The sequence below is a fragment of the Asparagus officinalis genome, chromosome 7 (assembly GCF_001876935.1).
Source record: "Asparagus officinalis chromosome 7, Aspof.V1, whole genome shotgun sequence".
Lineage (NCBI taxonomy): Eukaryota > Viridiplantae > Streptophyta > Magnoliopsida > Asparagales > Asparagaceae > Asparagus > Asparagus officinalis.
Genome location: NC_033800.1, coordinates 80,556,169 through 80,573,581, shown reverse-complemented (window position 1 = coordinate 80,573,581; position 17,413 = coordinate 80,556,169).

Below are 17,413 nucleotides of genomic sequence, written 5' to 3'. Positions count from 1 at the left end.
CGGGGAGGATTGTTTCACCAAGGAAACAATCGTCCAAGTCTCGGGATCTAAGACCAAGCTTAGATCCGGAGTATGCCTGCGTAGATCTGAGATCTGATCCTCTCGAACACCTGCCTTATTTGACGTTGATGATCGCCGAGCACCAGATCTGAAGGAGTGAGTCCCCGAAGTCCCAAAGTTTCAATCTTTTTTAAGTTCCGAGTCTCCAATCCAGCAGGGCTTCGCCTCTCTCCAAAATTTCCAACCTTCTCAAATGACAAGGGGGTGGCCTATTTATAGGCTCTCAGGACAGTGCCCGCAAAAAGAGAAACGTCGGCCACCGTCGGCCACTGTCGGCCACCTCGAGGTGGCCGGCACTGTGCCGAGCCACGGGTGTTTTGAGACAATCCTAACTGTAGGAAGGTTTGATCGCTCAATTTGTGGACCTCTCGTTCATTGGGGGAATCGAGAGGGGATTTTGACTGTGGTCCTAACTGTAAGAAGGTTTGACCAAGTGGGTGTTTTGAGACAATCCTAACTGTAGGAAGGTTTGATCGCTCAATTTGTGGACCTCTCGTTCATTGGGGGAATCGAGAGGGGATTTTGACTGTGGTCCTAACTGTAAGAAGGTTTGACCAAGTGGGTGTTTTGAGACAATCCTAACTGTAGGAAGGTTTGATCGCTCAATTTGTGGACCTCTCGTTCATTGGGGGAATCGAGAGGGGATTTTGACTGTGGTCCTAACTGTAAGAAGGTTTGACCAAGTGGGTGTTTTGAGACAATCCTAACTGTAGGAAGGTTTGATCGCTCAATTTGTGGACCTCTCGTTCATTGGGGGAATCGAGAGGGGATTTTGACTGTGGTCCTAACTGTAAGAAGGTTTGACCAAGTGGGTGTTTTGAGACAATCCTAACTGTAGGAAGGTTTGATCGCTCAATTTGTGGACCTCTCGTTCATTGGGGGAATCGAGAGGGGATTTTGACTGTGGTCCTAACTGTAAGAAGGTTTGACCAAGTGGGTGTTTTGAGACAATCCTAACTGTAGGAAGGTTTGATCGCTCAATTTGTGGACCTCTCGTTCATTGGGGGAATCGAGAGGGGATTTTGACTGTGGTCCTAACTGTAAGAAGGTTTGACCAAGTGGGTGTTTTGAGACAATCCTAACTGTAGGAAGGTTTGATCGCTCAATTTGTGGACCTCTCGTTCATTGGGGGAATCGAGAGGGGATTTTGACTGTGGTCCTAACTGTAAGAAGGTTTGACCAAGTGGGTGTTTTGAGACAATCCTAACTGTAGGAAGGTTTGATCGCTCAATTTGTGGACCTCTCGTTCATTGGGGGAATCGAGAGGGGATTTTGACTGTGGTCCTAACTGTAAGAAGGTTTGACCAAGTGGGTGTTTTGAGACAATCCTAACTGTAGGAAGGTTTGATCGCTCAATTTGTGGACCTCTCGTTCATTGGGGGAATCGAGAGGGGATTTTGACTGTGGTCCTAACTGTAAGAAGGTTTGACCAAGTGGGTGTTTTGAGACAATCCTAACTGTAGGAAGGTTTGATCGCTCAATTTGTGGACCTCTCGTTCATTGGGGGAATCGAGAGGGGATTTTGACTGTGGTCCTAACTGTAAGAAGGTTTGACCAAGTGGGTGTTTTGAGACAATCCTAACTGTAGGAAGGTTTGATCGCTCAATTTGTGGACCTCTCGTTCATTGGGGGAATCGAGAGGGGATTTTGACTGTGGTCCTAACTGTAAGAAGGTTTGACCAAGTGGGTGTTTTGAGACAATCCTAACTGTAGGAAGGTTTGATCGCTCAATTTGTGGACCTCTCGTTCATTGGGGGAATCGAGAGGGGATTTTGACTGTGGTCCTAACTGTAAGAAGGTTTGACCAAGTGGGTGTTTTGAGACAATCCTAACTGTAGGAAGGTTTGATCGCTCAATTTGTGGACCTCTCGTTCATTGGGGGAATCGAGAGGGGATTTTGACTGTGGTCCTAACTGTAAGAAGGTTTGACCAAGTGGGTGTTTTGAGACAATCCTAACTGTAGGAAGGTTTGATCGCTCAATTTGTGGACCTCTCGTTCATTGGGGGAATCGAGAGGGGATTTTGACTGTGGTCCTAACTGTAAGAAGGTTTGACCAAGTGGGTGTTTTGAGACAATCCTAACTGTAGGAAGGTTTGATCGCTCAATTTGTGGACCTCTCGTTCATTGGGGGAATCGAGAGGGGATTTTGACTGTGGTCCTAACTGTAAGAAGGTTTGACCAAGTGGGTGTTTTGAGACAATCCTAACTGTAGGAAGGTTTGATCGCTCAATTTGTGGACCTCTCGTTCATTGGGGGAATCGAGAGGGGATTTTGACTGTGGTCCTAACTGTAAGAAGGTTTGACCAAGTGGGTGTTTTGAGACAATCCTAACTGTAGGAAGGTTTGATCGCTCAATTTGTGGACCTCTCGTTCATTGGGGGAATCGAGAGGGGATTTTGACTGTGGTCCTAACTGTAAGAAGGTTTGACCAAGTGGGTGTTTTGAGACAATCCTAACTGTAGGAAGGTTTGATCGCTCAATTTGTGGACCTCTCGTTCATTGGGGGAATCGAGAGGGGATTTTGACTGTGGTCCTAACTGTAAGAAGGTTTGACCAAGTGGGTGTTTTGAGACAATCCTAACTGTAGGAAGGTTTGATCGCTCAATTTGTGGACCTCTCGTTCATTGGGGGAATCGAGAGGGGATTTTGACTGTGGTCCTAACTGTAAGAAGGTTTGACCAAGTGGGTGTTTTGAGACAATCCTAACTGTAGGAAGGTTTGATCGCTCAATTTGTGGACCTCTCGTTCATTGGGGGAATCGAGAGGGGATTTTGACTGTGGTCCTAACTGTAAGAAGGTTTGACCAAGTGGGTGTTTTGAGACAATCCTAACTGTAGGAAGGTTTGATCGCTCAATTTGTGGACCTCTCGTTCATTGGGGGAATCGAGAGGGGATTTTGACTGTGGTCCTAACTGTAAGAAGGTTTGACCAAGTGGGTGTTTTGAGACAATCCTAACTGTAGGAAGGTTTGATCGCTCAATTTGTGGACCTCTCGTTCATTGGGGGAATCGAGAGGGGATTTTGACTGTGGTCCTAACTGTAAGAAGGTTTGACCAAGTGGGTGTTTTGAGACAATCCTAACTGTAGGAAGGTTTGATCGCTCAATTTGTGGACCTCTCGTTCATTGGGGGAATCGAGAGGGGATTTTGACTGTGGTCCTAACTGTAAGAAGGTTTGACCAAGTGGGTGTTTTGAGACAATCCTAACTGTAGGAAGGTTTGATCGCTCAATTTGTGGACCTCTCGTTCATTGGGGGAATCGAGAGGGGATTTTGACTGTGGTCCTAACTGTAAGAAGGTTTGACCAAGTGGGTGTTTTGAGACAATCCTAACTGTAGGAAGGTTTGATCGCTCAATTTGTGGACCTCTCGTTCATTGGGGGAATCGAGAGGGGATTTTGACTGTGGTCCTAACTGTAAGAAGGTTTGACCAAGTGGGTGTTTTGAGACAATCCTAACTGTAGGAAGGTTTGATCGCTCAATTTGTGGACCTCTCGTTCATTGGGGGAATCGAGAGGGGATTTTGACTGTGGTCCTAACTGTAAGAAGGTTTGACCAAGTGGGTGTTTTGAGACAATCCTAACTGTAGGAAGGTTTGATCGCTCAATTTGTGGACCTCTCGTTCATTGGGGGAATCGAGAGGGGATTTTGACTGTGGTCCTAACTGTAAGAAGGTTTGACCAAGTGGGTGTTTTGAGACAATCCTAACTGTAGGAAGGTTTGATCGCTCAATTTGTGGACCTCTCGTTCATTGGGGGAATCGAGAGGGGATTTTGACTGTGGTCCTAACTGTAAGAAGGTTTGACCAAGTGGGTGTTTTGAGACAATCCTAACTGTAGGAAGGTTTGATCGCTCAATTTGTGGACCTCTCGTTCATTGGGGGAATCGAGAGGGGATTTTGACTGTGGTCCTAACTGTAAGAAGGTTTGACCAAGTGGGTGTTTTGAGACAATCCTAACTGTAGGAAGGTTTGATCGCTCAATTTGTGGACCTCTCGTTCATTGGGGGAATCGAGAGGGGATTTTGACTGTGGTCCTAACTGTAAGAAGGTTTGACCAAGTGGGTGTTTTGAGACAATCCTAACTGTAGGAAGGTTTGATCGCTCAATTTGTGGACCTCTCGTTCATTGGGGGAATCGAGAGGGGATTTTGACTGTGGTCCTAACTGTAAGAAGGTTTGACCAAGTGGGTGTTTTGAGACAATCCTAACTGTAGGAAGGTTTGATCGCTCAATTTGTGGACCTCTCGTTCATTGGGGGAATCGAGAGGGGATTTTGACTGTGGTCCTAACTGTAAGAAGGTTTGACCAAGTGGGTGTTTTGAGACAATCCTAACTGTAGGAAGGTTTGATCGCTCAATTTGTGGACCTCTCGTTCATTGGGGGAATCGAGAGGGGATTTTGACTGTGGTCCTAACTGTAAGAAGGTTTGACCAAGTGGGTGTTTTGAGACAATCCTAACTGTAGGAAGGTTTGATCGCTCAATTTGTGGACCTCTCGTTCATTGGGGGAATCGAGAGGGGATTTTGACTGTGGTCCTAACTGTAAGAAGGTTTGACCAAGTGGGTGTTTTGAGACAATCCTAACTGTAGGAAGGTTTGATCGCTCAATTTGTGGACCTCTCGTTCATTGGGGGAATCGAGAGGGGATTTTGACTGTGGTCCTAACTGTAAGAAGGTTTGACCAAGTGGGTGTTTTGAGACAATCCTAACTGTAGGAAGGTTTGATCGCTCAATTTGTGGACCTCTCGTTCATTGGGGGAATCGAGAGGGGATTTTGACTGTGGTCCTAACTGTAAGAAGGTTTGACCAAGTGGGTGTTTTGAGACAATCCTAACTGTAGGAAGGTTTGATCGCTCAATTTGTGGACCTCTCGTTCATTGGGGGAATCGAGAGGGGATTTTGACTGTGGTCCTAACTGTAAGAAGGTTTGACCAAGTGGGTGTTTTGAGACAATCCTAACTGTAGGAAGGTTTGATCGCTCAATTTGTGGACCTCTCGTTCATTGGGGGAATCGAGAGGGGATTTTGACTGTGGTCCTAACTGTAAGAAGGTTTGACCAAGTGGGTGTTTTGAGACAATCCTAACTGTAGGAAGGTTTGATCGCTCAATTTGTGGACCTCTCGTTCATTGGGGGAATCGAGAGGGGATTTTGACTGTGGTCCTAACTGTAAGAAGGTTTGACCAAGTGGGTGTTTTGAGACAATCCTAACTGTAGGAAGGTTTGATCGCTCAATTTGTGGACCTCTCGTTCATTGGGGGAATCGAGAGGGGATTTTGACTGTGGTCCTAACTGTAAGAAGGTTTGACCAAGTGGGTGTTTTGAGACAATCCTAACTGTAGGAAGGTTTGATCGCTCAATTTGTGGACCTCTCGTTCATTGGGGGAATCGAGAGGGGATTTTGACTGTGGTCCTAACTGTAAGAAGGTTTGACCAAGTGGGTGTTTTGAGACAATCCTAACTGTAGGAAGGTTTGATCGCTCAATTTGTGGACCTCTCGTTCATTGGGGGAATCGAGAGGGGATTTTGACTGTGGTCCTAACTGTAAGAAGGTTTGACCAAGTGGGTGTTTTGAGACAATCCTAACTGTAGGAAGGTTTGATCGCTCAATTTGTGGACCTCTCGTTCATTGGGGGAATCGAGAGGGGATTTTGACTGTGGTCCTAACTGTAAGAAGGTTTGACCAAGTGGGTGTTTTGAGACAATCCTAACTGTAGGAAGGTTTGATCGCTCAATTTGTGGACCTCTCGTTCATTGGGGGAATCGAGAGGGGATTTTGACTGTGGTCCTAACTGTAAGAAGGTTTGACCAAGTGGGTGTTTTGAGACAATCCTAACTGTAGGAAGGTTTGATCGCTCAATTTGTGGACCTCTCGTTCATTGGGGGAATCGAGAGGGGATTTTGACTGTGGTCCTAACTGTAAGAAGGTTTGACCAAGTGGGTGTTTTGAGACAATCCTAACTGTAGGAAGGTTTGATCGCTCAATTTGTGGACCTCTCGTTCATTGGGGGAATCGAGAGGGGATTTTGACTGTGGTCCTAACTGTAAGAAGGTTTGACCAAGTGGGTGTTTTGAGACAATCCTAACTGTAGGAAGGTTTGATCGCTCAATTTGTGGACCTCTCGTTCATTGGGGGAATCGAGAGGGGATTTTGACTGTGGTCCTAACTGTAAGAAGGTTTGACCAAGTGGGTGTTTTGAGACAATCCTAACTGTAGGAAGGTTTGATCGCTCAATTTGTGGACCTCTCGTTCATTGGGGGAATCGAGAGGGGATTTTGACTGTGGTCCTAACTGTAAGAAGGTTTGACCAAGTGGGTGTTTTGAGACAATCCTAACTGTAGGAAGGTTTGATCGCTCAATTTGTGGACCTCTCGTTCATTGGGGGAATCGAGAGGGGATTTTGACTGTGGTCCTAACTGTAAGAAGGTTTGACCAAGTGGGTGTTTTGAGACAATCCTAACTGTAGGAAGGTTTGATCGCTCAATTTGTGGACCTCTCGTTCATTGGGGGAATCGAGAGGGGATTTTGACTGTGGTCCTAACTGTAAGAAGGTTTGACCAAGTGGGTGTTTTGAGACAATCCTAACTGTAGGAAGGTTTGATCGCTCAATTTGTGGACCTCTCGTTCATTGGGGGAATCGAGAGGGGATTTTGACTGTGGTCCTAACTGTAAGAAGGTTTGACCAAGTGGGTGTTTTGAGACAATCCTAACTGTAGGAAGGTTTGATCGCTCAATTTGTGGACCTCTCGTTCATTGGGGGAATCGAGAGGGGATTTTGACTGTGGTCCTAACTGTAAGAAGGTTTGACCAAGTGGGTGTTTTGAGACAATCCTAACTGTAGGAAGGTTTGATCGCTCAATTTGTGGACCTCTCGTTCATTGGGGGAATCGAGAGGGGATTTTGACTGTGGTCCTAACTGTAAGAAGGTTTGACCAAGTGGGTGTTTTGAGACAATCCTAACTGTAGGAAGGTTTGATCGCTCAATTTGTGGACCTCTCGTTCATTGGGGGAATCGAGAGGGGATTTTGACTGTGGTCCTAACTGTAAGAAGGTTTGACCAAGTGGGTGTTTTGAGACAATCCTAACTGTAGGAAGGTTTGATCGCTCAATTTGTGGACCTCTCGTTCATTGGGGGAATCGAGAGGGGATTTTGACTGTGGTCCTAACTGTAAGAAGGTTTGACCAAGTGGGTGTTTTGAGACAATCCTAACTGTAGGAAGGTTTGATCGCTCAATTTGTGGACCTCTCGTTCATTGGGGGAATCGAGAGGGGATTTTGACTGTGGTCCTAACTGTAAGAAGGTTTGACCAAGTGGGTGTTTTGAGACAATCCTAACTGTAGGAAGGTTTGATCGCTCAATTTGTGGACCTCTCGTTCATTGGGGGAATCGAGAGGGGATTTTGACTGTGGTCCTAACTGTAAGAAGGTTTGACCAAGTGGGTGTTTTGAGACAATCCTAACTGTAGGAAGGTTTGATCGCTCAATTTGTGGACCTCTCGTTCATTGGGGGAATCGAGAGGGGATTTTGACTGTGGTCCTAACTGTAAGAAGGTTTGACCAAGTGGGTGTTTTGAGACAATCCTAACTGTAGGAAGGTTTGATCGCTCAATTTGTGGACCTCTCGTTCATTGGGGGAATCGAGAGGGGATTTTGACTGTGGTCCTAACTGTAAGAAGGTTTGACCAAGTGGGTGTTTTGAGACAATCCTAACTGTAGGAAGGTTTGATCGCTCAATTTGTGGACCTCTCGTTCATTGGGGGAATCGAGAGGGGATTTTGACTGTGGTCCTAACTGTAAGAAGGTTTGACCAAGTGGGTGTTTTGAGACAATCCTAACTGTAGGAAGGTTTGATCGCTCAATTTGTGGACCTCTCGTTCATTGGGGGAATCGAGAGGGGATTTTGACTGTGGTCCTAACTGTAAGAAGGTTTGACCAAGTGGGTGTTTTGAGACAATCCTAACTGTAGGAAGGTTTGATCGCTCAATTTGTGGACCTCTCGTTCATTGGGGGAATCGAGAGGGGATTTTGACTGTGGTCCTAACTGTAAGAAGGTTTGACCAAGTGGGTGTTTTGAGACAATCCTAACTGTAGGAAGGTTTGATCGCTCAATTTGTGGACCTCTCGTTCATTGGGGGAATCGAGAGGGGATTTTGACTGTGGTCCTAACTGTAAGAAGGTTTGACCAAGTGGGTGTTTTGAGACAATCCTAACTGTAGGAAGGTTTGATCGCTCAATTTGTGGACCTCTCGTTCATTGGGGGAATCGAGAGGGGATTTTGACTGTGGTCCTAACTGTAAGAAGGTTTGACCAAGTGGGTGTTTTGAGACAATCCTAACTGTAGGAAGGTTTGATCGCTCAATTTGTGGACCTCTCGTTCATTGGGGGAATCGAGAGGGGATTTTGACTGTGGTCCTAACTGTAAGAAGGTTTGACCAAGTGGGTGTTTTGAGACAATCCTAACTGTAGGAAGGTTTGATCGCTCAATTTGTGGACCTCTCGTTCATTGGGGGAATCGAGAGGGGATTTTGACTGTGGTCCTAACTGTAAGAAGGTTTGACCAAGTGGGTGTTTTGAGACAATCCTAACTGTAGGAAGGTTTGATCGCTCAATTTGTGGACCTCTCGTTCATTGGGGGAATCGAGAGGGGATTTTGACTGTGGTCCTAACTGTAAGAAGGTTTGACCAAGTGGGTGTTTTGAGACAATCCTAACTGTAGGAAGGTTTGATCGCTCAATTTGTGGACCTCTCGTTCATTGGGGGAATCGAGAGGGGATTTTGACTGTGGTCCTAACTGTAAGAAGGTTTGACCAAGTGGGTGTTTTGAGACAATCCTAACTGTAGGAAGGTTTGATCGCTCAATTTGTGGACCTCTCGTTCATTGGGGGAATCGAGAGGGGATTTTGACTGTGGTCCTAACTGTAAGAAGGTTTGACCAAGTGGGTGTTTTGAGACAATCCTAACTGTAGGAAGGTTTGATCGCTCAATTTGTGGACCTCTCGTTCATTGGGGGAATCGAGAGGGGATTTTGACTGTGGTCCTAACTGTAAGAAGGTTTGACCAAGTGGGTGTTTTGAGACAATCCTAACTGTAGGAAGGTTTGATCGCTCAATTTGTGGACCTCTCGTTCATTGGGGGAATCGAGAGGGGATTTTGACTGTGGTCCTAACTGTAAGAAGGTTTGACCAAGTGGGTGTTTTGAGACAATCCTAACTGTAGGAAGGTTTGATCGCTCAATTTGTGGACCTCTCGTTCATTGGGGGAATCGAGAGGGGATTTTGACTGTGGTCCTAACTGTAAGAAGGTTTGACCAAGTGGGTGTTTTGAGACAATCCTAACTGTAGGAAGGTTTGATCGCTCAATTTGTGGACCTCTCGTTCATTGGGGGAATCGAGAGGGGATTTTGACTGTGGTCCTAACTGTAAGAAGGTTTGACCAAGTGGGTGTTTTGAGACAATCCTAACTGTAGGAAGGTTTGATCGCTCAATTTGTGGACCTCTCGTTCATTGGGGGAATCGAGAGGGGATTTTGACTGTGGTCCTAACTGTAAGAAGGTTTGACCAAGTGGGTGTTTTGAGACAATCCTAACTGTAGGAAGGTTTGATCGCTCAATTTGTGGACCTCTCGTTCATTGGGGGAATCGAGAGGGGATTTTGACTGTGGTCCTAACTGTAAGAAGGTTTGACCAAGTGGGTGTTTTGAGACAATCCTAACTGTAGGAAGGTTTGATCGCTCAATTTGTGGACCTCTCGTTCATTGGGGGAATCGAGAGGGGATTTTGACTGTGGTCCTAACTGTAAGAAGGTTTGACCAAGTGGGTGTTTTGAGACAATCCTAACTGTAGGAAGGTTTGATCGCTCAATTTGTGGACCTCTCGTTCATTGGGGGAATCGAGAGGGGATTTTGACTGTGGTCCTAACTGTAAGAAGGTTTGACCAAGTGGGTGTTTTGAGACAATCCTAACTGTAGGAAGGTTTGATCGCTCAATTTGTGGACCTCTCGTTCATTGGGGGAATCGAGAGGGGATTTTGACTGTGGTCCTAACTGTAAGAAGGTTTGACCAAGTGGGTGTTTTGAGACAATCCTAACTGTAGGAAGGTTTGATCGCTCAATTTGTGGACCTCTCGTTCATTGGGGGAATCGAGAGGGGATTTTGACTGTGGTCCTAACTGTAAGAAGGTTTGACCAAGTGGGTGTTTTGAGACAATCCTAACTGTAGGAAGGTTTGATCGCTCAATTTGTGGACCTCTCGTTCATTGGGGGAATCGAGAGGGGATTTTGACTGTGGTCCTAACTGTAAGAAGGTTTGACCAAGTGGGTGTTTTGAGACAATCCTAACTGTAGGAAGGTTTGATCGCTCAATTTGTGGACCTCTCGTTCATTGGGGGAATCGAGAGGGGATTTTGACTGTGGTCCTAACTGTAAGAAGGTTTGACCAAGTGGGTGTTTTGAGACAATCCTAACTGTAGGAAGGTTTGATCGCTCAATTTGTGGACCTCTCGTTCATTGGGGGAATCGAGAGGGGATTTTGACTGTGGTCCTAACTGTAAGAAGGTTTGACCAAGTGGGTGTTTTGAGACAATCCTAACTGTAGGAAGGTTTGATCGCTCAATTTGTGGACCTCTCGTTCATTGGGGGAATCGAGAGGGGATTTTGACTGTGGTCCTAACTGTAAGAAGGTTTGACCAAGTGGGTGTTTTGAGACAATCCTAACTGTAGGAAGGTTTGATCGCTCAATTTGTGGACCTCTCGTTCATTGGGGGAATCGAGAGGGGATTTTGACTGTGGTCCTAACTGTAAGAAGGTTTGACCAAGTGGGTGTTTTGAGACAATCCTAACTGTAGGAAGGTTTGATCGCTCAATTTGTGGACCTCTCGTTCATTGGGGGAATCGAGAGGGGATTTTGACTGTGGTCCTAACTGTAAGAAGGTTTGACCAAGTGGGTGTTTTGAGACAATCCTAACTGTAGGAAGGTTTGATCGCTCAATTTGTGGACCTCTCGTTCATTGGGGGAATCGAGAGGGGATTTTGACTGTGGTCCTAACTGTAAGAAGGTTTGACCAAGTGGGTGTTTTGAGACAATCCTAACTGTAGGAAGGTTTGATCGCTCAATTTGTGGACCTCTCGTTCATTGGGGGAATCGAGAGGGGATTTTGACTGTGGTCCTAACTGTAAGAAGGTTTGACCAAGTGGGTGTTTTGAGACAATCCTAACTGTAGGAAGGTTTGATCGCTCAATTTGTGGACCTCTCGTTCATTGGGGGAATCGAGAGGGGATTTTGACTGTGGTCCTAACTGTAAGAAGGTTTGACCAAGTGGGTGTTTTGAGACAATCCTAACTGTAGGAAGGTTTGATCGCTCAATTTGTGGACCTCTCGTTCATTGGGGGAATCGAGAGGGGATTTTGACTGTGGTCCTAACTGTAAGAAGGTTTGACCAAGTGGGTGTTTTGAGACAATCCTAACTGTAGGAAGGTTTGATCGCTCAATTTGTGGACCTCTCGTTCATTGGGGGAATCGAGAGGGGATTTTGACTGTGGTCCTAACTGTAAGAAGGTTTGACCAAGTGGGTGTTTTGAGACAATCCTAACTGTAGGAAGGTTTGATCGCTCAATTTGTGGACCTCTCGTTCATTGGGGGAATCGAGAGGGGATTTTGACTGTGGTCCTAACTGTAAGAAGGTTTGACCAAGTGGGTGTTTTGAGACAATCCTAACTGTAGGAAGGTTTGATCGCTCAATTTGTGGACCTCTCGTTCATTGGGGGAATCGAGAGGGGATTTTGACTGTGGTCCTAACTGTAAGAAGGTTTGACCAAGTGGGTGTTTTGAGACAATCCTAACTGTAGGAAGGTTTGATCGCTCAATTTGTGGACCTCTCGTTCATTGGGGGAATCGAGAGGGGATTTTGACTGTGGTCCTAACTGTAAGAAGGTTTGACCAAGTGGGTGTTTTGAGACAATCCTAACTGTAGGAAGGTTTGATCGCTCAATTTGTGGACCTCTCGTTCATTGGGGGAATCGAGAGGGGATTTTGACTGTGGTCCTAACTGTAAGAAGGTTTGACCAAGTGGGTGTTTTGAGACAATCCTAACTGTAGGAAGGTTTGATCGCTCAATTTGTGGACCTCTCGTTCATTGGGGGAATCGAGAGGGGATTTTGACTGTGGTCCTAACTGTAAGAAGGTTTGACCAAGTGGGTGTTTTGAGACAATCCTAACTGTAGGAAGGTTTGATCGCTCAATTTGTGGACCTCTCGTTCATTGGGGGAATCGAGAGGGGATTTTGACTGTGGTCCTAACTGTAAGAAGGTTTGACCAAGTGGGTGTTTTGAGACAATCCTAACTGTAGGAAGGTTTGATCGCTCAATTTGTGGACCTCTCGTTCATTGGGGGAATCGAGAGGGGATTTTGACTGTGGTCCTAACTGTAAGAAGGTTTGACCAAGTGGGTGTTTTGAGACAATCCTAACTGTAGGAAGGTTTGATCGCTCAATTTGTGGACCTCTCGTTCATTGGGGGAATCGAGAGGGGATTTTGACTGTGGTCCTAACTGTAAGAAGGTTTGACCAAGTGGGTGTTTTGAGACAATCCTAACTGTAGGAAGGTTTGATCGCTCAATTTGTGGACCTCTCGTTCATTGGGGGAATCGAGAGGGGATTTTGACTGTGGTCCTAACTGTAAGAAGGTTTGACCAAGTGGGTGTTTTGAGACAATCCTAACTGTAGGAAGGTTTGATCGCTCAATTTGTGGACCTCTCGTTCATTGGGGGAATCGAGAGGGGATTTTGACTGTGGTCCTAACTGTAAGAAGGTTTGACCAAGTGGGTGTTTTGAGACAATCCTAACTGTAGGAAGGTTTGATCGCTCAATTTGTGGACCTCTCGTTCATTGGGGGAATCGAGAGGGGATTTTGACTGTGGTCCTAACTGTAAGAAGGTTTGACCAAGTGGGTGTTTTGAGACAATCCTAACTGTAGGAAGGTTTGATCGCTCAATTTGTGGACCTCTCGTTCATTGGGGGAATCGAGAGGGGATTTTGACTGTGGTCCTAACTGTAAGAAGGTTTGACCAAGTGGGTGTTTTGAGACAATCCTAACTGTAGGAAGGTTTGATCGCTCAATTTGTGGACCTCTCGTTCATTGGGGGAATCGAGAGGGGATTTTGACTGTGGTCCTAACTGTAAGAAGGTTTGACCAAGTGGGTGTTTTGAGACAATCCTAACTGTAGGAAGGTTTGATCGCTCAATTTGTGGACCTCTCGTTCATTGGGGGAATCGAGAGGGGATTTTGACTGTGGTCCTAACTGTAAGAAGGTTTGACCAAGTGGGTGTTTTGAGACAATCCTAACTGTAGGAAGGTTTGATCGCTCAATTTGTGGACCTCTCGTTCATTGGGGGAATCGAGAGGGGATTTTGACTGTGGTCCTAACTGTAAGAAGGTTTGACCAAGTGGGTACTTTACGTCCAGACTCTAACAGAGAGAGTGTTGAGTGCATAGACATGGTGAGAATGGGAGTTCTTATTCATTACATTGCTGTGGTTTTGGGAACTTCCCGTTACATAAATCGTCCACCCCCAGTTTCCTCTGCGGAACTGGTTCGGACATTATTATCAGTTAACTAACCGGGTTATCCTTAAGAATATTAGCTTAATATTCTCCAGGAACTTCCCGTCAAAAGTGGGAAACAGTTTAGACTCATATACCTATTGGAGTATCAGGGAGTAGTTTAACCTCTTATACCGGTCGGAGGATTGAGAAACAGTTTATACTCGTATACTCTTTGGAGTGTTAGGAAGCAGTTTATGCTCTTATACCGGTCGGAGTTGTGCCATTCTCAATTGGCTTACCTCAGCGTTATGACGCCGGCTTCAACCAAGGTCTGAATGCTATTCTTGAGAGCAAAGCAATCCTTGGTGGGATGAACGACCCTCCTGTGGTATGCACAGTACTTTGGGTCCGTAGTGTTGTCAGCTTCCTCCTGATTTGTGATAGGTGGTAGCTTGATCTTGTTACCTTCAAGGAGGGATTCGAAGATGGCTGGAACGTCTTCGTCCTTGAAGGAATACTCTCTTTGGAGTCTCGGACCCGAAGTCTTTTGCTGCCTTCGGGATTGCTGTTGTGACGCTTGATTAGCACCACCAGCAGCTGTAGGTGCCTTGCCCTTACCACGAGAGGCGAAGTTTGAGTCCAGAGGATTAGCCGTCGGTAGGTTCCTCTCGGCCTTCTTCCTTCGGAGGAAACGTTCGGCTTGTTCACCGCGCACCTTCAGATCCTTCCAAGTGTCAGACGGTGCTGTCCCCATTGCCTCCAATACGTCCAATGCGAGGTTGTTGTGGCAAGTCTGGAGAATGAATTCCTCGGTGATCGGGTCCCGGCAATTCATCGCCTTGTTCCGGAACCTTTTGACGAAGGTGTCGACTAACTCCCCGTCTTTTTGTTTCTCGTCGAGCAACGATCCGATAGAGATCTCGGTGTCGTCGTCGAAGAAATTTGCAAGGAACTTCGTCTCCATGTCATCCCAGCTGTTCACGCTTCCTGGCTTGAGGCGGCGGTACCAATCGAAGGCGGCTCCGCGAAGAGTGCCGACGAATGACCGCACCATCAGAGGCTCATTGCCGGAAATAATACCCAGGTGCGATTTGAAATAAATCAAATGCTGAGTGGGGGAACCCTTCCCATCGAACGGCGTGAAGTTGATTAAACTGAACTTCGCCGGATAGGGGATCGATTCCCACTCTCTTGGGTATGGACAGGGAATGCCTGTTTTCTTCGTCTCTTGAGCGGAGATCAATGTGTTGATTTTGCTCTCGAGATCTTTGATCTTCAAGTCTTCACTTGTATCCTCGTTGGCATCCTCGTTACCACCCCCTGCATTGACGGGAGGGTTATTGGCATTGTGAGCTCCATCCCTATCCGTGTGCTCTTCTTCCTGAACAACCTGCTTACGGTGACTTGGTTCACCTTGTTGGTTCCTGAACGCCTGGATTTGTTGCTCATGCATCTCTCTCATAGTCTGCATGGCCATCTGCATCTCGAACCTGAAGCTTTCTTGTTGTTTGGCTATGGCATCTTCGAGCATCTTGGCCACTGGGGTTGTCCTTCGCTGGACACTGTATTGTCCGATGCGACAGCAGAGCAGGAATCCGATTCTTCATCTTCCGAAGGCAATCTTGTCCGAACCCTACCATAAGTTCCTCGTGCGATGGCTCCGGACTGCAGACGGGTTACACGCCGGGACGCTTCCAGAAACGATTTGAGATCAATCTGTGTCGATGTCTCTTTGCTGGTCATGTTGGCGGTGACCCTCGGAAATTCTCCGTCTTTAACCACCGTTCTTCTTTGCCGGAAACGCCTATACCTTGGTTTCGGCGTTTCGATGCCGAGCCTTTCGAACACTGAAATTCTCTCGGGGATTACCTTGATGCAGTTGCATTGAGACAGTACCGCCCGAATGAGCTTTGAACAAGGGCACTGAGTTTCTTGTTCTCGGGGACTCCTCTTTCTGGTTCTGTTCGTACCCCCAGCACGATAGTACAATTCGTCATTTTGACAGTCGGAGTAACCTATCGTGTGTGGGCACGACTTCTATGGTATAACATTATCACTATCAGATGATAATGTTTCCATCTGAGGGCGAATTGCCTTCCTTAGACTTTCAAGAGTTACGCGCCTTGAGACATGCCTTTTTGGGCGTGAATTCTCAACGGGCTCTTGGACCTCAATGCGCAAATTAGCGCGCGCAGTTGCCTTGAGCTCCTTGTCATGTTGGAGGTGGCGGCGACCCCCAGCGTGTTGATTCGTTCGGGGCTTTTTTAGTGGGCCCAAACGTTCTTGGATCGGAGCTTTGCTTCGCTCATCGGGAATTGGACCGAGGCGCTCCAAGACTGGCTTTCTTCTTCGGGAGGATTCTGCATGATCTCCCGGAGTAGCTATGGGAATTCTCGGCGACTTAGCTGGGTTCGCTCAGACTTCGGCCTCCAAACTTTGCGAGTTGGTGGCGGCTTCTTGGCCACTTCTTTCTGCAACTTTCTACGGGCTTCTTCGGCTTGAGCCCGTGCCTGCGCTGATAGTGCGTGGCGTTTGCGGATGCGTTCTTCCAGCGTCGAACGATTCCGTTTGACACGGACCCATTCCATTGTTGGCGGCTTGGAAGAGGCGCCGTTCATCTGTTGTTGAGGCTGTTTGCCTCTCTTGTTCTTCAGACCCGCGTTGTAGCGGACTCCGTCGGTGGACTCCATCGCTTTGGCGAATTGTTTGGCCAAGCGTTGGCGTTGCCTTTGGCGGGCTCTCCTTGAGAGAGTCACCGCTCCTTTGGTGACGGAGGAATTGGTTGGAACCAGCTTGATCTGGTTGGAGATTGGTGGAGCCTCATCTGACGCAACTTTGGCGTCAATCGAGATGAGGTCGTCGTTGGTAGCTTCAACTTCTTCGTACCAACGCACCTTTCTGTTGGAAGAGAACTTGGACTTCTTGGACTTGCGGGGGGAGGTTGATCTAGACGAGGATGAAAGGTATTCCTCGAACTTGGTCTGATCGAACTCGTATTCGACCTCCTCCACGACTGGGATCAAGATCCGCGGCTGCGACGCTCCGATCTCGGCAGCGAGATCGGTGGCTCCCACTGTGGTCGCCAGATTGTTCGCTGGAAAATTCGTGTCTTTCTTTGTTATTGATTCCATTGTCATCTTGAGTTACAACTTTTTGAGTTACAAAAGATCCGGTCTTTTTATAAGATCCGGTTACAACGAAAATCAAATAAAAAGAAATGAAAAATTACAACTTTGTTTCCTTTTGTGTCGAACGAATCGCGAGCTCCTGTTTTGCGGTCGCTCGCTTTGTGGGTTCTTTGCCTGCGCCGGGGTTGTTTGCCGTGGACCACCGCGCGATCTAGATCCGGTCGGATCTACGCAGTACAACGGGTATTATTTCACCAAGGAAATAATAGCCGGGGAGGATTGTTTCACCAAGGAAACAATCGTCCAAGTCTCGGGATCTAAGACCAAGCTTAGATCCGGAGTGTAGCAACGTAGATCTGAGATCCGATCCTCTCGAACACCTGCCTTATTTGACGTTGATGATCGCCGAGCACCAGATCTGAAGGAGTGAGTCCCCGAAGTCCCAAAGTTTCAATCTTTTTTAAGTTCCGAGTCTCCAATCCAGCAGGGCTTCGCCTCTCTCCAAAATTTCCAACCTTTTAAAATGAACAACCCCCTCTCCTATTTATAGGTCGAACACCTGCCTTATTTGACGTTGATGATCGCCGAGCACCAGATCTGGATGTGCAAGTCCTCGAAGTCCCAAAGCTTGAATCTTGTTAAGTTCTGAGTCTCCAATCCAGCAGGGCTTCGCCTCTCTCCAAAATTTCCAA